Source organism: Salmo trutta, chromosome 15 (genome assembly GCF_901001165.1).
Source record: "Salmo trutta chromosome 15, fSalTru1.1, whole genome shotgun sequence".
In the NCBI taxonomy this organism is placed as follows: domain Eukaryota; kingdom Metazoa; phylum Chordata; class Actinopteri; order Salmoniformes; family Salmonidae; genus Salmo; species Salmo trutta.
Window position 1 is genome coordinate 18004485 of NC_042971.1, and position 9025 is coordinate 18013509.

Genomic DNA, 9025 nt, shown 5'->3' on the forward strand with positions numbered 1-9025 from the left:
AGTTGCTCTTTCACTATTGTCCCGCCATTGTCTTTCATCTATATTTTTAGCATTTGCTTTATGGCTAAAATAAGGCTGAAATAAACTAATTGTAACATGGCCTAGAGCCAGACAATCACTGGCCACATTAAGAGGTTGGGACTGACAAAGTATTTGGTTAGTTACATGACTTAGGGGTGAAATACTTTTGCATCCTAAACGGCACTCTATTTCTTATGAACCCTATGGGTCCTGGTTAAGAGTAGTGCAAAGGGAATAGGGTGCCATTTGGGAGAAATCCACAAATATATATCTTTTTAACCTTCCTCACCACACTGCAGCTTGGCAATGGCACAACACGTTGTGATGTCATCCGGATAGCCTTTAGTGTCGAGTTCGTCTTTTAAAAAGTTTGACCCCAAAAAGTGATGAAAATAAATAGTGAATTGGCTGTGTAAGTGAGGAAACTCCAGTTGATAGAACTGTGCCACGCTCTCAGATAAGCAGGCTACTCACTGTACGTTTTCCACCCCACAGTGATTGAAGTGAAAGAGATGTTAGGCCATAAGCTAGTAGCTGAAACTGTTTCATACCAATACTGACAAGGATTGAGGGAAATGGATACAACAGACATGTTGGGTTATGCTACAATATCATAATCTTATGAATCAATCCTGATGCACCTAAAATGTCAATGATAATATCTCCATGTACCACCAAAAGGTGCACTACGTCATATTCTGTACAGTCATGGCCAAAAGTTTTGAGAATGACACAAATATTAATTTTCACAAAGTCTGCTGCCTCAGTTTGTATGATGGCAATTTGCATATACTCCAGAATGTTATGAAAAGTCATCAGATAAATTGCAATTAATTACAAAGTCCGTCTTTGCCATGCAAATGAACTGAATCTCCCAAAAACATTTCCACTGCATTTCAGCCCTGCCACAAAAGGACCAGCTGACATCATGTCAGTGATTCTCTCGTTAACACAGGTGTGAGTGTTGACGAGGACAAGGCTGGAGATCACTCTGTCATGCTGATTGAGTCGAATAACAGACTGGAAGCTTCAAAAGGAGGGTGGTGCTTGGAATCATTGTTCTTACTCTGTCAACCATGGTTACCTGCAAGGAAACACGTGTCATCATCATTGCTTTGCACAAAAAGGGCTTCACAGGCAAGGATATTGCTGCCAGTAAGATTGCACCTAAATCAACCATTTATCGGATCATCAAGAACTTCAAGGAGAGCGGTTCAACTGTTGTGAAGAAGGCTTCAGTGCGCCCAAGAAAGTCCAGCAAGCGCCAGGACCGTCTCCTAAAGTTGATTCAGCTGCGGGATCGGGGCACCACCAGCACAGAGCTTGCTCAGGAATGGCAGCAGGCAGGTGTGAATGCATCTGCACGCACAGTGAGGTGAAGACTTTTGGAGGATGGCCTGGTGTCAAGAAGGGCAGCAAAGAAGCAACTTCTCTCCACGAAAAACATCAGGGACAGACTGATATTCTGCAAAAGGTACAGGGGTTGGACTGCTGAGGACTGGGGTAAAGTCATTTTCTCTGATGAATCCCCTTTCCGATTGTTTGGGGCATCTGGAAAAAAGCTTGTCCGGAGAAGACAAGGTGAGCGCTACCATCAGTCCTGTGTCATGCCAACAGTAAAGCATCCTGAGACCATTCATGTGTGGGGTTGCTTCTTAGCCAAGGGAGTGGGCTCACTCACAATTATGCCTAAGAACACAGCCATGAATAAAGAATGGTACCAACACATCCTCCGAGAGCAACTTCTCCCAACCATCCAGGAACAGTTTGGTGACGAACAATGCCTTTTCCAGCATGATGGAGCACCTTGCCATAAGGCAAAAGTGATAACTAAGTGGCTCGGGGAACAAAACATCAATATTTTGGGTCCATGGCCAGGAAACTCCCCAGACCTTAATCCCATTGAGAACTTGTTGTCAACCCTCAAGAGGCAAGTGGACAAACAAACAAACCCACAAATTCTGGCAAACTCCAAGCATTGATTATGCAAGAATGGGCTGCCATCAGTCAGGATGTGGCCCAGAAGTTAATTGACAGCATGCCAGGGCGGAGTGCAGAGGTCTTGAAAAAGAAGGGTCAACACTGCAAATATTGACTCTGCAGCAACTTCATGTAATTGTCAATAAAAGCCTTTGACACTTATGAAATGCTTGTAATTATACTTCAGTATTCCATAGTAACATCTGACAAAAATATCTAAAGACACTGAGGCAGCAGACTTTGTGAAAATTAATATTTGTGTCATTCTCAAAACTTTTGGCCATGACTGTACAATGCATACCACCTAAAAATGTCTGTGTTCCAAATGCATTGGTTCGGTCCAATCCCTGCTTTAGTATGGCATCTTTCATCCACAATCAGACCCTGTTTCATGTCAAGATGAGTTACCAACCACATCTCCTCAGCAGTGCGGATGCATCCTGTCTTAACCTTCACTTCAGACACCTCCCTCAGTCCTCTGGCCCTCGGCTGATGTATTACGCAACGCCCATACATAAATGGATCATCGTGTGGAATATTTGCCTTGAATGTGCATTTGTCCTCTCAGCCCACAATGCACTGCACTACATCCAGCCCAGTGCCCACTGACTATACATTACCATCCCTTTAACAAGTACAGAAGCCTCTGATCAATAGTTAATTGTTATTCTAAGGACATATAATATCATCTGTAATCAGGGACACAGGAGAGGAGTGTTTCTTTGGTTATGGTTGTATATCACGAGGTGCTATTTGATCCAGGGATGAAATACTATAGAACAAAAATACGTTGATGCTGGATAGTAAACAATGCCGAAAAAGCCTTTGCGCAAACACACTTTCAAAAGTAATCAAGGCACTCATGTCATGGAAAAATTAAAAAGCCTTTATTGTTTACGACTTATGCATAGCAAGACTTTAAAAAAACGCAATGACGCCCTGCGTCTACAGCAGCCTTCATCGGCACCCTGGTGAAGGCTGTTGTAGCCGCAATGAGTCAGTGCATTTTTTCATTCTTGCTATGTATTTATAAGTGATCCCAACTCTGTCTGCAAGACATGAAATAACTTAAATAATTTGAATAGTATTCATTTTGCAGCAATGCTTTGATTAATTTAACAAGTGTAAACGATGTCTTTCAATGTGTCTTTTTGTCTTTGGATCATAGCTCGGTTACAGACGACACTTTCCATCTCCCTTTGCAGCTGCGTTCAGAGTATTTCATTATTTTGTTCATAATGACTCATGGTCAACATCATTTGTCCAAATGTCAACTGCCTCTTACGAAGACATTATTAATTAATTCGGCAGAAATGTCATTTTCATTTAAAAGCCTCTCCACTTGATCTTTTGAGGGGTTTAAAATCAGCAGACTTTGTTCTTGGGTGTTTGAAGATATGCAAAGGGGACGTTGCCCTAGTTAAAAGCCTCAAACCCCCCACGAGGGCGTCGATCTGACATGCAGTGCACAAAGCACACTCTAATATCGGCCCTCTAATTTCCATCAGTACCACCGAAGACTAAATTCCCTTCAGGCTGTATAAATCCAATGGGGAAAGAAAACACCTGCCTCCCATTTGGTACCCTATTTCCTACATTGTCCATGTCAAAATTAGTGGACTAAGATAAAGTAATGCAGTCAAACAGATATATTTATGTTTAAGCACTGCCTTCGTTGCCGCTGACCTATGTATTATGGGCCCTTTGGCTCTGTAAAATACATCACAATAAAACTCTGCCAACAGATCCACTCTCTCTCTGTCTGTATGTGCCTGGAATACACCTAAACAAAGCCACTGTAACATGCACGCTTGAGTAATGTATTATTACATTTTTTTTACCTTTATTTAGCTAGGCAAGTCAGTTCTTATTTACGGGTTAGGCCAAGCCCTAACCCGGACAATGCTGGGCCAATTGTGAGCCGCCCTATGGGACTCCCAATCACGGCTGGTTGTGATACAGGCTGGAATCAAACCAGGGTCTGTAGTGATGCCTCTAGTACTGAGGTGCAGTGTCTTAGACCGTTGTGCCACTCGGGAGCCTCAATCCTATGGTGTATCTCTTGCAGGCTGGCTGCATTAACACACCCAGACAATGATCAACCATTCACCTGGGGCATATTTGTGGCCCAATGTGGCTCAGGTGGTAAGAGCATGGGTCAAGCATTTCCCTCCTCAACAAACAAATGAATAATTGTAACTATGTTTTGAGGTTATACAGTGTTTGTTTACATTTGTTGTTTACAAACATTGGAGTAAAGAAAGCTTTTTTTAATACATTTTCTTCAAGAATCAGTGGGTATATTTCATTAATGTGTAAATCCAAAAATGGATCGAGCAACTAAGGATTCTATCTTGACCCATGCTCTTACCACCTGGGCCATAAATATGCCCCAGGTGAATGGCTGATCATGGCATTGTCTGTGTGTGTTAGTGCAGCCAACCTGCAAGAGATACATCATAGGATTGTATCATGACTGTGCAGATAAACTGTCATGACTGTTAACGACATGTCATGTTATGTTTAGTACAGTGTTATGTAGCCATTATGACGCAGCGTTCAAGTGTAACCAACAGTTTTTTTTCTTGAAACTTTTATCCAACCAAACATCAACACATCATCACCACTCTTAAGTCATTCACAATCTTTTCAAGCCTGACCATTTAGACTTTGCGTATTCCTTTAGTTACATGTTATGAAAAAATACAGTTGAGAGGCCAGGAGGAAATAATGCTTATTTTTAGGGAAACAAAAGGGACACTGCAAACATACTCTTCTCACTGTCCAGTTATTTGCATTAATTAGCATTGCTCAGGCATCCAGAATTATGTCCCAAATGGCACCAAATTCCCTAAATAGTTTACTACTTTTAACCAGGGCCTATAGGGCTCAGGTTAAAAGTAGTGCACTATGTAGGGAATAGGGTGCAAATTGAGACACAAAACAGGTATTTGGCACAGTGCTGCTGACAAGAGCAATGAGGTCAGTCATTAACATGCTTTCTATGTTGACCAGCCAACAGCCATACATCAATCCCTGAGAGGATTTGGGCATCATTAATGAATCTGTTTTATCAATAGCCTCTCATGGATGGGACAGCATTTTGCCAGCCCAGTTTTCCAACAGCTGTTTGAAGAGGTTCTCTCTACAATGTTTGGAGAGAATTTCACTGCACTATCTCCGCTGAGGAGGGACCCGTTTTTGGAGCTTAAGTCATATCGAGCTCAATATGTTCCGACTGTCTTCTTAGGGCTAGGCCCCTTTTTTCTCCACTTCCTGCCTGAATGACCTGCCCAAAGTAAACTGCCTGTAGCTCAGGCCCTGAAGTCAGGATACGCATATAATTGGTACCATTGGAAAGAAAACACTTTGAAGTTTGCAGAAATGTTAAAATAATGTAGGAGAATATAACACAATAGATATAGTAGGAAAAAATCCAAAGAAAAACCAACCAGAATTTATTTTGAGAGAGAGAGACCATCCTCTTAGAAATTCAAGAGAAAGGTCATATTGAAAATTAGCTCCCTGGATGCAATTCCTATGGCTTCCACAGAGTGTCAGCAGTATATGTTAAAGGTTTCAGGCTTGTAACTTCAAAAACGAATAAGAAATAACAGTTTTAGTAGAGGGACACAGTCTTGGAAATTCGTGTTTGTGTGCGCCATGAAGACATTACGTACCTGCTAAAATTGGTTTCCTATTGAACATACTTCTTTCCGTAAGAAATATTATAGTTTGATTACATTTTAGGGTATCTGAGGAGTAAGTAGAAACATATTTTGACTTGTTGAAACAAAGTTTAGGGGTAGTTTTTTCTATAACGGATGGTCAGGGGGCCAGAACATAATTACAAATCATTTGTTGACTGCAAATTGACCGCAAGAAGTCCAAACAGATACAACATTTGACAAAATCATATATAATTTCAAACCGTGCTTACATTTGTATACGATCACATATACACTATCTCACAATTATGTGTGGGAATACTTTGCAACCGATTCCCAAAAGTAAAATCACTTAGAGCTGATTTGCTGGTCTTTTTGCAGAGTTTTATGTCCAACAACAAATCAGCCACCGGTTGGGGAACCCTGACATGGAGAGACTATTTTTTAATGTCAGCATGATTAGACACTTATGCACAAGATAATTCTAATTGTTCAGTCGTTGAAGTATAGCAGCCTGCTTACGACCCATGTGGGTTTGATTCCTGAATTATAATACTGAAATTATAATATAAGTAATTTAGCAGATGCTTTTATCCAAAGCAACATGCATCATTTTGTTAAAAGGTGGTTCCAGCGGGAATCAAACCCATGACCATGGCATTGATAGCACAATGCTCTTACCACCTGAGCCACATTTGGCCACAAATATGCCCCAGATGGATGGTTGATCATGGCTGTGTCTGTGTGTGTCAGCGCAGCCAGAATACAAGAGATGCATCACAGATCTGGCCAGTCTAGTCTGGCATCACCTGGACTGATCCCATCCCTACGGAATACATATTTGGAACTGTCATTCCTCCTCCTCAGACTTCACCCCTCCCCTAGTTATGTCTCAACAGTGCACTAGTCAAGCGTCACCCCTCCCTCCTCAACCGTCACCCCTCCCCTACTCAAGTTTCAATCCAGCATTAGTCAAGTCTGGGTGACTAACGCAGGGTTGAGACATGACTAGGGGAGGTCTCAGGAGGAGGAATGACAAAGTTCCTAATATGTATTCCGTAAAAAGGGTCAACCCAGGTGACACCAGACTAGTCTGGCCAGACCAAAGTTCCTAATATATTTCCCGTACATCTCCAGACTGCACGCTTAGCTGCACCGTTAGGGACCTGCTGTGCAGACAACCTTCCTTGAGGGCAAATAGCAGAATACTCTCCAAAATAGCCTAAGTTGCATTGCAAAAGCAATGCTCTCAGAGCATGAAGCGTATGCTAGCTAGCTAGGGTAGTGTACTGTATGCATGATTTGTTACAATGCTAAAGCAATGCCTCCAGAGCCCAACACGCATGCTAGTATAAGGGTGATTTAATCTGTTCAGGCAAGGTTTGTATCTGGGAGATATTTGAGGCAAACTGAGGCCCCTGTTTTTGGCTGTACGGTGCATAGGCTAAATAACCTATGTGCCTCCTTGGACGTAACATCATATTAATCTAACGTAAAGATCTGTATATCAGCAGGTTTAGCTTGGTGCTTTTGGAATCATAGGATTACCATTAACATAAGGGATATGATTCAAGTGATTATTGTGGGTATACACTATGAGTATGTTACAGTATGTTCCCCACACGCCATTGATAAGAGCCTAGGTGTCAAAACGAATGCAATGGGATGTGGGAGTGAAATGATATTGTTATTACCTTATTATTATTATTAATTGGCTCAGCATCCACTCTTATCAAGCAGGACTTAAAAGGCTATAAATCTCACACATTAAATGCCAAAGAATTTTTATAGCCGATATTGTCTGTTATTTTTCATTGGCAAGCCGTGCACCGTTATTTAGGATTTGGATGGTGTTTTCAAAATGAGGGTCTTTCAAGCCCTCAGCCCCGACCGATTCTTCCCAAACTATTTTGGGGGAAAGAATAGTCGGTGATTAATTGTATTTAGGCAAAGGATGAAGGCTGAAAACACAAAGAAATTCATGAATGAACTAATGCAAACGAGGTGTTCTGCCTTACATAATGACAAATCGTTCAAGCTGTGACCAGATATTCATAATTATACTACACAAAAACATTGTCTAAGGGTTGAGACGAAGTTATGAGAAAGAGTACATACTTAAGGGAACTATTGGTTTCCCTCATCATTGCTGGCGGTTTGCAGACCTGAAACATGATGAACACGCATTCCCAATCAGCAAAGTAACTTTGCTACTCACGAAATACAGAATGAGTTTTTTTTTTAAAGTGCTGACAAAAAGCCCTATGTACAGTACATATGTACACTGTATGGACAGTATGTACAGTAGAGTTGGGCCTACTTGTTTCAATGGCAGAGAATTCAGACGAGAAAGGCCATAAAATAATTCGGGGTCCCCATGGAGCAGATGTTTCAAATATAAAAAAGCGCACTGTCAGATGTTGGTGGTAGTAGTAGTGGGATAGTCACAAGATGGCCATTCTAAAATGGACAAATGACTGTGGAGTAAATACAATATACATACAAAAGTATGTGGACACCCCTTCAAATTAGCGGATCCGGCTATTTCAGCCACACCCGTTGCTGACAGGTGTATAAAATCAAGCACAAAGCCATGCAATCTCCACAGACAAACATTGGCAGTAGAATGGCCTTACTGAAGAGTTCGTCAAATTTCTGCACTGCTAGAGCTCAACTGTAAGTGCTGTTATTGCGAAGTGGAAATATCTAGGAGAAACAACGGCTCAGCCGCAAAGTGGTAGGCCACACAAACTCACAGAATGGGACTGCCGAGTACTGAAGCGTGTAGCACATAAAAATTGTCTGTCCTTGGTTGCAACACTCACTACCGAGTTCCACTCACTACCGAAAAAACGTCAGCAAACTGTTTGTTGGGAGCTTCATGAAATGGGTTTCCATGGCCGAGCAGCCACACACAAGCCTAAGATCACCATGCGAAATGCCAAGCATCGGCTGGAGTGGTTTAAAGCTCGCCGCCATTGGGCTCTGGAGCAGTGGAAACACGTTCTCTGAAATGATAAATCACGCTTCACCATCTGGCAGTTCAACGGATGAATCTGGGTTTGGCGGATGCCAGGAGCACGCTACCTGCCCGAATGCATAGTGCCAAATGTAAAGTTTGGTGGAAGAGGAATGATGGTCTGGGGCTGTTTTTCATGGTTCGGGCAAGGCCCCCTAGTTCCAGTGAAGGGAAATCGTAACGCTACAACATACAATGATTATGTGCTTCCAACTTTGTGGCAACAGTTTGGGGAAGGCCCTTTCCTGTTTCAGCATGACAATGCCCCCGTGCACAAAATGAGGTTCATACAGAAATGGTTTGTTGAGATCGTTGTGGAAGAACTTGACTGGCATGC